Genomic DNA, 13,386 nt, shown 5'->3' on the forward strand with positions numbered 1-13,386 from the left:
CCTAACACGTGCTTATGAAAACAGAGATCTTTAGGCTCCTCACCATGTAATTTCGCAGACAAAACAGCGAAGCTCGCTTATTAATTTTGATGGACAATTGATCTGGTTCAAGGGGTTTATTTGACTAGAGAAGGAGCGTGCTCTCTCGCAGGCTGATTGAGAAGCACGAACACATCTAAGGCAGAAGGCTCCATGATTAGACAACAAAAAGATCGGATCACCACCTGCCCGCATTCGCGTGATAAGCAGATGAACAATGTCTGTCAAAACATTAATTCCCCAATCTACAGTGGGGGGGGGGGGGGGGGGGGGGATGCGCAGCGCAAACACAGCCCATCGCTGGGGGCACGTGGCCTTTATTCCCCTTCTTTCCCTCCCTCCCTCCCTCCTTCCTTCCCAAACCGCTGGCGCCGCACATGGGGTGACTCCGAAGGCGGCGGGCTCACCCCGCACACGCGGGCAGCATACAAAGAGCGCTGGGGCCGCGTTGGGTGCCCCCCACCCCGGGGCAGCCCCGGGACGGGAGGGGGGGGTGCGCGGAGCTCCCGCGGGCGGCGGAACAAAGGCGGCCGGCACCGGGCGCAACAGGCGCGGAGCTCCGGGGGCGGTGCGGGTCCCCCCCGCTTCCCCAGCCGCTCCCACCCCCCTCTCTCGCTGCGTCTGTTTGTACTTTAGCTGATCCACTAATCCCCCGAGAGAGCCTATTTGTAGTGAAGAGTATCTATAGGGGGCGAGGCCGGTCCATGTGGGTTTGTGTCATTGGTTTGCGAGGAGAGACCCCGCCTATTGCCAAAAAAAAAAAAAAAAAAAAAAAAGGGGAAAAAAAAAGGAATAAATAATAATAATAATAATAAAAAAAAAAAGCAGCGAGAGCCGCTACCTCTGTGTGCCCGCGCGCAGCGCTCCGCCCAGAGCTGCCCGGGCACTTTTTCGCTTAAAAAAAAAAAAATAATAATAATACAGCAAGATAAAAAAAAAAAGGGAAGGAAAAAAGCCGGCGACCCTCCCCCGAGTTGCAATTAGCATCCTCCCGCTGCCGCTGGGCGCCGGGCTCCGCTGCCCCCGTCCGCTCCCGGCGGGCGGAGCGGAGCGGAGCGGCGCGGGGGGGAGGCTTAAGTTTTTGTGCGGGGCTCGCGGGTGGCATTTGAAGGTGGATCTCCGGCGGCGATGCGGCGCTGAGGCGGTGCGGTGCGGTGCGGGGCGGCCGGGCCGAGCCGGGCGGCAGGTAAGGGCTGCGGGCTCCGGCCGCGTCACCCCCCCCTTACCCCCACGCCTCACCCCGCCGCGCCGGGCCGAGCTCGGGGGGTGGGGGCCCGTCCCCGCGGGGCCCGTCCGGCCCGGCCACGGCCCTCGGTTCGTCGGCCCCCGCGGCGGCTCGGGGCGGCCCCGCGAGTTGTGCGGCGGGCGGGCGCGGCGGGGGGAAGCCCGCGTCTTTTGTTGTGCCGGGCCCGCATTGTTTACCGGGGGCCGAGCGGCGCGGAGCGCATCTGCGGCGGCGGACGGAAAGTTTGGGCGCGGGGAGCGGGCGGGGACCCCGCTGCGTGCGGGCCGGCTGCGGGCACGGCTCCGCGCTCCGCTTCGCCCCTTTCGTTGCCGGTGATGACGACGACGATGATGATTATGGAAAGATTCGTTTTCGTTTATTCTCTTTTATTTTTAATTACGTTCCGAGCGACGATTTTTAAATCTCGTGGCTTTTCATCCCTCGCCCTTTCAGTACGCTTGCCGTTTTATTCCTTCAGTCGCTTCATTCTTTTTTATTATTTCATTATTTCCCTTTACCTCTCGGTGCGGGCTTTCCCCCATCGCTCCCATTTTATTTTTTTCCATCTCCCCCCCCACCCCCCCCCGTTTCCCCTCTACCCCCTTCCCCCCCCCCCCCCCCGTATTTCCCGTTGGCAGCGCCGGGCACTGCGGGGCCGCGCCTCTCCGCGCTCCCGTCTCCCATCCCCGGGTGGGAGCGGCACCCCCAGCCGCTGCCCCCCCCCTCCCCCCCTCCAGCGCTGCCGCCCGGGATTAACGCTCCGTGCCGCCGGCTCCGAGCCGCGGCTTGGCACAAAAAACTTCCTGCCGTGGGTGGGGGGGGGGGGGGGGCTCAGCCTTTGTGCGGCCCCGGGGCGAAGCTGTGCTGCGGGGAGCGGGTCCGGAATGCGAGATGGAGAGCTCCGAGTGCGAGTGAGTGATTGCTGCCCTCCCGTCGCTCCCCGTGCTGCTCCGGAGCTCTGCTTGTAGCACCGGAACCGTTTCCACTCGGTACCGTGGGCAGAGGGCGGAAACCCCCACGGCTGCGGTGCGGGGGATGCGTGGCGTGACGCTTTAATCCCGTGCCTTAAAAGCCATGGGAGAAGCAGGAGGAACGCGAGCCGGCGGCGGCCGGGCATAAAGAACTGTTGTTCTGTACAGATGGTGGCTCAGCGCTGCGAGCGGGACCGCGCTGACTGCGGGGATCTCCGCGAGAAGAAAAAGCCGCGTACTTCTGAGTTTGTTTGAGCGGAGCGAGGGGAACGATGACGGACGTGATGCCGGGTGACAAAATGCTTTTGTTCCCTTTTTATTTTCCGGCGGTGCAGCCCTCGGAGGTCCCTCCGGCACGGGAAATTGAAGACGGGCTCGCGATGGGAGCGTGCGTGCGGAACGCTGCGGGGTCGTTGCGGGCTCGGAGGCGTCGCAGGCGTTTCAATTACGCGTCCGGTAGTAAAAATAAATAAATAACGACAATTATGTGCGGCGATGCGCTCCGTGCTTCCCACCAGGAGCGGTTTGTTGTCCTCCTGGAGGGGAGGACGTTGGCCTCGGAGCGCGGTGTCCCAGGGATGGGTTTGGGAGCAGCGGATCCCAAACCCAGCGGATGCTGGCTGCTATCAGACCGAGCTGCTGGAGCTCTGCTGCCTCTGGGATGTGTACACTGAGCAGAAGTTGGGGCTGCGTGTGCCCTGAGTTTTGTGCAGAGTGGGTTGTAATCCCCACTGGAAATGCACAGGTTGTTCACCGAGCGCTGCTGGTGGCCGGGAGGATGGGAGGTGGCTTCGTGTTTGAGCGGAAGGAATGGAAAAGCTCCTCGAAAAACAGCTGTGCTGATGGTCTGCGAGCATTCAGTGAAAATCTGGTGCGTGGTGCTGTTGTACCAAGTCTGATAGGTGTCACACTTACGAGGATTCCCTGGCTCTGTGTTCTGCCTGTGGTTACAGAGGGGGGAGCGGAGCAGAGCTGCAGTGAGGAGCTCCTCAGATCACAGTGGTTGCACCTGCAGTACAGGTTTGGGGGTTTCAGCATACAGAGCCCTCGCCCCAGAGCTGTTGAACCCCCCCCATACTGAACTCCCCTGCAGTGATGCAGTGCTGGGCTGAGGGCTTGCCCCTATGCCCCCTCCTCATGCCCCTCATGCCTTCCCACCATGACATGAAAGACCAGTTGTAGGTGAAAGGATGAAAGACAACGCGTGCATCCTTGGCCTGCTGGGGGTGGGGATGTCAAACTTGGCAGTGCCCCTCTGCTTTTGCTCACCCACCCCAGCGAGCAGCTCCTGCACTTGGACCTCACAGCTCCCACCAGGAAGGCCCCGCTGACATCTGCTCTGACATCAGCAGAACTTTTCGGTGCTGCTGTTAATTCCCGAGCGTGCCCCAGTTTGGACCCTGCACACTGACAGTGTGGAGCTGGGAGTTTCCACAGGATTAACGGTCTGCTCTTTAATTATTTTGGGTTGTTTTTTGGGGTTTTTTTTTTCCTCTCTGGGCTGTTAATCCCGGTGGGATGTCGTGTCTGGGCAGCGGGGTGTTGAGATGGCAAAGGGAGAGCACAGAGCCTTCCCCGGAGCAGTGTATGGACAGTGAGAGGGGATGCAGGGGGAGCTGTGGGAACAGTCACCTCCCCCAGAGGAAGGAGGTTTCCTTTCTGTCCCAGTAAAATATCTCTGGCAGCACGTGGTGATGGCAGAGCCTACGGTTTGGTTGGAGAGGGGCTTTGGGGAGCTCTTCTCGTGCTTTTGTCGTCGTCTGGATGGGTGAGAGCAAGCCCTGCTGTGGGACCTCCCAGCAAACTGCCAGTAAGAGCCCAGCGAACTCAAAGAGATCAGTAGCAGGTTTTAATTATTAATGACTTCTGCTCCTCCAGCTCTATCAGGCAGTAATTTCGCGCGTGCTTTAAGCCACCAGAAGCCAGCAGTCCTACTGCAGGCAGCCGTCCTGCTCGCTGCTGCCGCTTATTCAGCCCACCTTCTTGCAGCACGGATGGGTTCCTGCGCCGCATCCAGAGCAGAGAGAGGTGGGCACGCAAAAACGGGACGCACCCCCACGAGGTTATTGCTCTGACATCAAACAGTGCCCTCTGCAGCGAGCAGGCCCAGCGTGGCAGGTGGCAGTGCTGCCTGCAGAGCTGGGGCTGTGTCTGTTCCTGACCGCCTTCCTGCTGGGAGCCGGGTTCTGCGAGGGAGGAATCAGCGAAGGATGGGAGTGCTGGGAGTTGCACTTCAGAGTTGCAAGGCTCGATGAGCTCTGGGTGAAACTAATCTCAGTGCAAAGTGCGGGGAAGAATTGTTGCCAGCTTTCCTGCTCCGAGGTGGCCTGCAGTCCCGTGGTCCTGCAGCACAAGTGTGCACTGGTTTTCTTCGCCGCGTGTCACGGTTAGCTGTGCTTCTGGTGCAGTGAGAGGCTCAGTGCGGGCTTCAGGCTGACAGGTAAGGGCTCCACGAGGTCTGTAGTGAAGTACCAACGCTGATTTCAGCTCCTCCCCTTGGCAGCAGTGATAACTGGTTTTCTCAGGTGAAATAGGGTTGCGCTGCACGGTGCTCCGCCGTGGTACGGGATGCAGTGATGCAGAGCAGCCTTCTCGGGGCAGTGGGTGGTGGTCTAGGGTTGTGTTCAATGCATTTCTTGGCTTTGTGCTGTCTCAGTATCACTGTCTGTGGGTTCCTGCCCCACTTGGGGGTTGCTGTGGTTGTTCCTGAAGGATTTCAGCGGAAGGGATGGGTGGAGATGGGCAGGAGTCAAAGTGTGGCGAGGGAGGCAAAGGCACGCAGGGGGAAACCGTTGCCAGGAGTGATGAGAACAACAAACAGCTTCTCTAACACACTGGCTGTGAAACTAGGTTAGGGGATGAAGTTAATGGAAAAGACCCAAATATTACCTTTTGTTGGTGGGTGATCTGATATGTGTAACCCTGTTACGCCCCTGATACAAGTGAATGCTGAGCAGCACTGCAGCAGCCACAGCTTATTACGTGGGCTCTGGAAGCTGAGCACAGTGAGGCTGAGTGCCCGCGTTCATCCGAACCAGAGCTCCCAGCAGGATGCAGCAGCACTCAGTGTGAGCAGGGTGTAAGAGGAGTAAGCAGGACAGACTGAGCCATCCCGACCTGTCAGCCCAGATCCTGGCTCAAAGGTCCCATGCGCTCCTAGCTCAGGCTGATGAGTGACTGTGGGATGCAGGAGATGTGGTATCCCAGTCCCCATCCCTGTCCCCATCCTCGGTGTGCTGGGACGTGGTGGCCTTGAAGGCCATCAGAGTGCTGCCAGGTGAGCAGCGAGGAGTCCGGGAGCTCAATCCACTTTGCGTACCCAGAGTGTTGGAAGGTAAATTGATTAAGGCAATTAGCGTTGTCATGGGGAAAATAAATTGAATAAAAAAGACCTCTTGGGTCTAGCAGGTGGAGTTTTAACTAGATCTGATAGCTGGAAGATGGAGAGTGGGGCTGGAATTAAGGTCCACAGCTTGCTCTGAGGGTGACGGATGCTGGAAGAGCCCACTGAAGGTGCTGGTCGTTCCTCTGCCTTTGTAAATGCTGAATTCAGGAGTGCTCGTTTATTGAAGGGAAGGAAGCTCAAGCAGGGATTAATTAGCAAGTTACCATGCAGTGTGTCGAGCAGGGATTAATTTAGGTAAGCTGCCACGCCGTGTGTTGGGCTCGAAAATCTCAGTAGGTTCCTTCGGCCTCAAAATCTGTGCAATCTGTAGAAACCCACCATTTAAATAAGAGTGCCCAGAGGTCTGCAGATCCCAGGGACCAGCGCTGAAGTTTTGCTCTAGGAGTACAGGCTGCAGAGAGGAGACCTCTACCTGAAGGTTCGTTCAGATAGAATTCATTCAACCTCTCCATCTCCTCTGGGCGTCTGCGGCACTTCAGAAGTAAGCCCAGCCCTGGTGGAGCCTTCTGAGTGGGGCAAACAACTGATGGGAGCAGGCCAAAGCCGGGTTTGGCATGCACTGCTCGTGTTGTGTTGGAACGCTCGCCCTTTTGGAGCTGAGCTTTCAGATGTGCCCATCCAGTTCGTGGTGTGTGGTGCTGTGCCTGCGTCCTGCCCGCGCCCGCTGCTCTTCGGCTTTGGATGATGTCGTGTAAGCAAACCAACGGGGCGTTAATCTCATTACTCAAACAAATGAAGTAAACCTTTAAGGCACTTAAAACACGCCCGTGTGTGTCGGCCAGTGAGAGCCGTGGGGCAGTGGCACGGAGGTGGAGGCACTGGAGCAGCCAGAGAGCTTTCTGTTGGCTTCCCGTCTTGTTCGAGCCCTCATTTGGGAGCAGAAAAGACCAAACAATGTCTGTAACAGCGAGAGCACCTGGCTATTTTCACACAGATCTCTTAATAGAGATTAAACACAAAATAAAGCAGGATGCATCAACAGCGATATTCCCATAAGCAATATTGTAACTTGCAGGCAGTGTAATTATATTTTGTACACTTGCCAATTAAGAGGCAGTGCTTTAGAGAAAAATTACTTTCAAGAGATGGAAGGAAAGGATCGCAGTAAATCAAATAAAATATACATGTATTAGAGTGCTTTGGGTATGCAGCTGAAATCCTCACGTTTCCTGCTGTGCTCGAGGAACGCCTCGTTGGCGTGCTGCTGCTGCAGGCCTTGCTGCTTTCTGGGCCTGGAAAGGGGCAGACAGGTGGGAGGGCATCGTGGATAAGCTGCTTGCTGGGATAGCCACGTGGAAGTGAACGCAGAAACAAGGCTGTGCTCAGGTAATTTGGGATCCTTCTGCCCTTTCACCCGGAGGAGCCACGTGCACGTTCCTCTCAGTGCTCAGCACACATCTCAGGGTGAGATACTCGTTGGCCTCACGTGTTCTGCGTGGCACAAAGAGCTTTTAGCCTTTACCAGACGTTATTTGCAGCTGCATTGTTGCTGGCACGTTCTAGGGGATTGCCCCAGGATGATAACCAGGTTTTATTTTTCAGCTCGTGCACTTTGTTGCCTTGAAAACTGTGTCATGAGTTCCACCAACACAGAGCGCATCAGAGCAGGGCATGGGATGGTTTCTTTTCCACTGCCCTGATGTTGGTGTGAGTGCCATCCGTGAGCCCATGGCACACCTCGTGCTCTCAGCCCCTCTCCCTCCCACCAGCCCACGCCTCGGTGGTGCTTTTAATTGGAGAAGAAATAAACCAAGGTATGTTCTGAGTATAAGGAGATGATTATCACAATGGGGTGATTACATTTTGGTACTTGATTTGATTTGTTAGCTGGGAGATTAGTCTAAAAGCAGAAAAGGAAATGAATGCATTGTTGACTGCAGGAAGTTACTTATGAGATTTTTCCTTATGTTTAAAGGAATTCCCCCTGTGACTTAAGTAGCTGTGTGATTTGTGGCCTTTCACGTTGGATGGCTAAATAAACAGAATAAAGACAGAAAGAATGAAAAGAAATGGTGTCAGGTTTGTGGGTGTTAAGTTTCTGTTGTGGAGTGCAGGAAGCAGTGGCTTTCCAAGGCTGGAGCAAACAGATCAACAACAATAAGGCATGCTTTGCACGGGGCAGGGAGCACGGTCCCAGTGTGTTTCACATTAATTACGTTATGGCAGAAGAAGTACAGGCACAGTGCATATGTTTGTGTTGTTTCTGTGCCACCCTCTTCCAAGCATCTTCATGGACAGTTCCTCCCATGGCATCTTCTGCTCGGCCCAAAGTGCCATCTGTTAGCAGCTCCTGTTCAGCTGCCCTCAGCCACGCTCTGTTTTCACCTCGTCCCCATATGGAGGTGTGCAAATGCAGAAGGACAGGCCGCCTGTTCCCGTGGACAGAACATGTGAGAGGTTTGGAAAATAGCAGGGCCTGGCTGAAGTTTCCTTAAGCAAGCACTAATTAAGCTCAGCTCTAGAGCCAGTCGCCTCTGTAGACTGAAGCTGAGATGGTCCCGTCTGTATTTCAGGCACATGGAATGGGAGCGGAGCTGCCCTGCCGCTGCTGGCAGAAAGATGCGTTTGCTTGTGGGACTTGGAAAAACGATTTGGACCCTGAAAGAGATGGAAAAGGAGCTGTGCTGTTGTCAGGTGCTGAGTGCAGTCGCCTTGGAGGACGGTGCTCACCTGCTCTTTCACTCACATTCTGATGCAGTGTCCCAGAGCGCGGCACCGCTGAGTGAGGGATTGGGTTTCCGTGCTCAGCGCCGAATTTATGGAGGGGTGGGTGATGTGGTGGATGTCAGCATCTGCAGCCCCACCCAGTGATGTGAACTGTAGGGGAGAGAGTGATTCTGGGGGAGCGATGGGAGTTCTGATGGGTGCAGGAGTGACTTATTTTGCATCCTTGAGAAACCCATGAAAAGTGATGCGCTCGACTGCGGCTGCATCGAACTTCCTGTGGTTTTATTTAAAGTGCATTCATTACGCCGATCATCAGTGTTGTGTCAGCACAGCGTGCTGGAAGAGCTCGACCCACAGTAGATCCATAAAATGAAGAGTGGCTGTTCACTGAGAGATTACACGTTGATATTTATAGATCCTTCAGACTGAGAGATGATTCTGCCTCCACTCCAGTGCACGCAGAGGTGCTTTGTAAAGCAGCACCGTTCCCAGCGCTCCGCGGTGTCGGAGCCCTGGAATAGTGCTGACTGAGGGGAGCTGCTGCTGCGCCGAGCTGCAGCCATCATTCAGCATCAGGATGGCTGTGTTAAGGCACTGGGGTGGCAGAGCTGTGCTTCAGCAGGGAGGTGTTGGCAGGGGGAAGCTTCCAGAAGTCTCGTGCCCATTGTGGTAGGTGAGGGCTGCCTGGGGAGAGCATCGTTTGGCACCTGCAGTGCTGGGGCGCTGGGATGGCAAGATGCTTGCCGTGCTGCGTCCTTCATTGCGTTGCATTCATTTATGGCCTCATAATCAATGTGTTATATGAGTCCTCCAAAAAATGCTGATGGGCACCCTGGCTATTTTTGGGCAAGCTTCATTTGGACGCCGTTTGCAGCGTGCTCAGCACGGGCCGCTGCCAGCAAGCGGGTTTGTGTCCCCATTGCCTGGCACTGGCGTGCCTTCTGCAGCACTAATGCTCCTGTCTGTAATTTCCTGCTTTTAAATACAGAGCGTGAGCTGTAAGTAAGCTGGTACTGGTAGTGATCGTGATTGATGCTGCGATGGCCATGCTATAATTTGCTGTGTTATGCACCAGAAAGTTGAGAGCATTAGGATAAAGTCTTTCAATAACGTGCTACAAATTCTCATCATCAAGGAGCAGCCGTTGTATACATTCTGTTGAGTAATTATAGAGTACAAAGAAGATTTGATATAGGAGCTGTGGCTTAATCTCCTGCACTTCATTACATTTTCCCGGTGGTGGTAGCGAGGAATGGGAGGTATATTTTATTTTCCAATTTGAGTATGCTTTCTCGGGATGGCCTTGCTCTTAATGTTGCTTCACAGGGGAGAATTTACAGTGGGGGTTTCCATTAACGCTAATGAGAGTTATGCCCATGCAATTCAGTGGCCTGGTGACAGGGGAGGAGGAAGAATAAATAAATTCTCTGCCTCCTGAAGAAATAAGATAACCCTAAAACATCCAGTATGTCAGTGGGAAGTGGCCGACAACACAAGCTGCCATGGCTGCTGCTCTTCAACAGCCACCAGCAGCTGAGAGGGTTTTCCACTGTTCCTCTTCTCTGCTCTTAAAAAGAAGAAGAAAAGGGAAATTATATATATAAATGTATTGTGTGGGAACTGTTGAATCACAGCCTGACGGATCACCTGTGGTGAGTACTGAATCAGCTGTGGGAGCACAGGTGAAGGCAATGCACCTGTGTGACCAGGAGGGGTGGAGTCTGGCTCCACCTCTCCCAGACCCCATTTAAGGGCTGACCACCACTTGTTGAAGATCTCTTCTTTGTGGCTTTTACCCCTGTGGACTTTGATCCTCAGAGATGGGTGAGCATTTCCCTTTATATCGATTGTCTCTTTGCCATCTTGATAATCTTTCTAAGTTACACCATCTATAAAATATCTCGGTTAACAATACCATTTGACGTTATTCATTTTGTTACCTTCACCTCTTACAGTATTTTAATTGGGAAGAATAAGTAACCTCAGGGTAGATGTTTTGATTATAGAACAAAGTGTGCAAGTTGCTAGCATGAAGTTGTCCGAAATGGTTTGCTGTAGGGTTTCCTTTAGGCTTATGATTAACGCACTCTTCCATTTAAAGCCATTAGGTGCAGGGCAGAGCTTGATTTAAAGTAAGTGCAGTTAATATTTTGGGTTATAAATTTCAGGCGTGCTGGTAAGGCATCATCAGAAAGTGCAGTTGGTCGTGCAGGACAAGCATGGGTTCGTGCAGGTTCTTGCCTGCAGCCGTGCTCTGCTGGTTGTGTGTGGTGGAATTGGGGCAAGCGCGGCGTTAACGCGAGCTGCTGTGACACATCTTCTGTACAGGAGCTGCTCGGGAGGGAGCGCGGAGAGGGCTATACTTAATCAGTATAAATGTCAGTAGCATATTTTAATAAATTCTTGATTTTGCTTGGACTGTTTGCAGTTGCATATTTAAAAGGAATCTGCCATCCCCTTTCGAAGGTATGTGACATTTAAAAGATCTGTAAAGAAGATTGGTTTGACAGCTTCAAATTACATTTGAAAGAGTTTTTTCCTTTCAAAACAGAAAATGAATACTTCCTATTCTAAATGTCACTGCGAAGGCATAAACATGTTTAATCAAATTATATATTTAATTTATGTAAAATGTAATTTTTTATTCATGCGAGAGGCTCACTTGTTACGTTTTCGCCGTCTCCAAAGCTTAGCAAAGTTGGTGAACTGCTGAATCTCTTGAATAAATCATTGCATTGGATTCTTTCAGCATTAGCCCTTGGCTCTCCTTGCTGCCCGATCGGGGCGTTTGGGGGCGAGCTGTGGTGGTGCTGAATGGATGCTGGGGAGTTGGGCTGGTGGTGGAGGACCACTGGAGGTTACCACCTGCAGCACTGCTGTGGGGTGGGGAGGCTGCTGACCGTGGCCAGTGTCCTCTCAGGCAGTCACATCACGAGCTCACTGGAGCTGCTGGGCCAAACCCACAAAGCTGTGCTGGTGAGGAGGAAAGCTTCTTGGCTTTGGTTTGTTGCCCTCTGGCTTTCACAGCGTTGCATCAAGAGGAGATGTCTGAAACGCTCCAAAGGGCCGGGAGCTCCCAGCAGGGCTGCCACCATTTCAGTGCTCCACGTGAGAGCTCTGTGGAGTTCCTTCTGCTGCTCATCTCTGCCTCCACATCCAGCCCAGCAGTCACAGTGCAGCTGCCTTCAAGGGCAGGCTGCTTTTCGAGGAAGGACGTTGAGTAGTAGCACTGGGTGAGCCCTGAGAGCAAAAGCCTTCTTGTTGCAGGCATGTGGCATCAGGCAGTGTCACTCGCCTGGGATGGATGGGTGTCTTGGGGCTTGGGCTTTCTTGCTAAGAGAGGAAGCAACAGGAAAGGAATTGATGTCAATAAAGCAAAACCAGGGAATTCAGCTGTTTCACCTTATTTCTGTTTTTATGCCTGTGAGCTTTATGTATTTGCTAAGTAAATACAGATGCAGAACTTGTGCTCGTCCCCAGCAAGACCAGAAGCGTTAGGTCGTATCTGCCCGGGTGTGAACATGGAAGGGCTTGGCAAACCTCTGAGCATGCCCTTTCCTTGGGCATCTGCTTCAGGCTGATTGGGCAGCCTGTGGAACAGCTCTGGCAGATTGCAGGATGTTGTCAAGGCTCTGAGAGCCAAGGAGCAGCAAAGAGCACGGCCGTGTTCCTGCAGGTTCCTGTGACAGAGGGAGGGTAGAGCTGCTCCTGCAGGTCACAGCCTCCTTGGCTCAGACCCAGGCTGACAGTGGGGCATCTCGTGCTGATGCTGATGGAAGAGAACTGCCTTGTTTTCCACAGTGCCTTAACACAGTCCTCTCCTTTTCATGTTTTAACCTCATCAGTGACAGTGATTTGTAATTTTGATTTAAGTGCTCACTTAGCAGGAAGAAGTCGTGGCACCAGGAGTTAAGTGCAGTTTAGGGTGCTCTCGTATGTGCTGACTGGTTAGAGCAGACCCGTGCTGCTGCCCTTACAGAAATCCATCGTCCAAGTGTCAGAAGGCCTTCAGGTGAGGTAGGTCAAGTTCTTTGAGTCTCCCGAAACTTCTTCCTCTCCATGTTCCTGTGAAGTGGGTACGTTTATATCCATGTATTCATGCAGGGGATGGCCAAAGCAATTTGCAAAGACCCTGATGCTGGGGCTGTGCAGAGGCTGCTCCATGTAGGTGTGCTGAACGTGGCACTCTGGCCATCAGGCTCCCTTCAAGAAGAGCTCTCCTTGGGTTTTTCTGGAAGAGTTTGGGTCATTCAGCTGTATGGCAGTGTTCCTGCCTACAGGGAGGTTGAACTGATACTGACAGAGCTGTAATTTAGGCAATTATCCATCCGATGTGTGTACTGAAAAGGACAGAGAATATTTCCTTCCTGGTGTGCAGTTTCCTTAGGGTGGAGAACAAAGACCTGTGGAACTTGGGGTTTGCAGCTAGCTGGAAACATTGTACTGGGTGAACTCATTGCAAGTGTGCACCTTCACAGACTGCAGAAGGTGTCTTTTCAAGCCCTCCTTACTCAGTGTACACCCAGAGTTGGCCTGATGTTGAAATAGTGCAAGAGAAAGGAGAGATGTATTTTCTTACACCCTCTGGTCTTATGTAAGGTCTCCCTTCCTTACCTCGACTTACTCCTGCCCCAGAAAGCACGTCCTGCAGGTTGATGTACCCGTGTGGTGAGGTCCAAAAGTGATGAGAAGAGTTTGTGCTCTTTGTGCCGGGCTCTGGCTGTAGCTGGAACTGGGCAGGTAAGTCTGAGTCAGGGGCACAGCTCAGATTTATGTTTTATTTTTTTCTTAAAAAGGATGGGAAGCCTTGAAAATATTCCCTGCCGTATTTAAGTTCAAGCACAGTAGACTGTGCTTGACTTACACTGAGTTCTGCTGTAGCAGATTGATGTAGAGATTGTGAAAGACAGAAAGTAGTAAACAGTGCAGATTTGCAGTGCATTCCTCCTTTATGGTTTAGGGGATCTGTAGGTTTTTTTTATTACGTATTTCAGTATGAAATACACCACAACATTGTGTATTTCCATTGAAATGCATGGCAGGAATTAAGCTCCAGACAAAAGCTAACTTATTTGATG

At 53.0% G+C, this 13,386-nt stretch overlaps 1 protein-coding gene across 2 annotated transcripts in view; it reads left to right on the forward strand.

Moving 5' to 3' along the window:
- Window positions 1-1,145: 1,145 nt before the first annotated feature.
- Window positions 1,146-13,386, forward strand: part of CTBP2 (C-terminal binding protein 2) — a 96,577-nt gene continuing 84,336 nt past the window's right edge. Inside the window, exon 1 of one of the 2 annotated variants that reach the window (XM_065746970.1) lies at window positions 1,146-1,225. The gene's annotated coding sequence lies outside the window, so the exon portion shown is untranslated. Of the gene's footprint in view, window positions 1,226-2,079; window positions 2,176-13,386 lie in introns of those variants that run through there. The other variant, XM_065746971.1, reaches the window with a different exon arrangement.

Source organism: Cyrtonyx montezumae, unplaced genomic scaffold, assembly GCF_038088225.1.
Source record: "Cyrtonyx montezumae isolate F1298 unplaced genomic scaffold, pur_monq_1.0 scaffold_4, whole genome shotgun sequence".
NCBI lineage: Eukaryota > Metazoa > Chordata > Aves > Galliformes > Odontophoridae > Cyrtonyx > Cyrtonyx montezumae.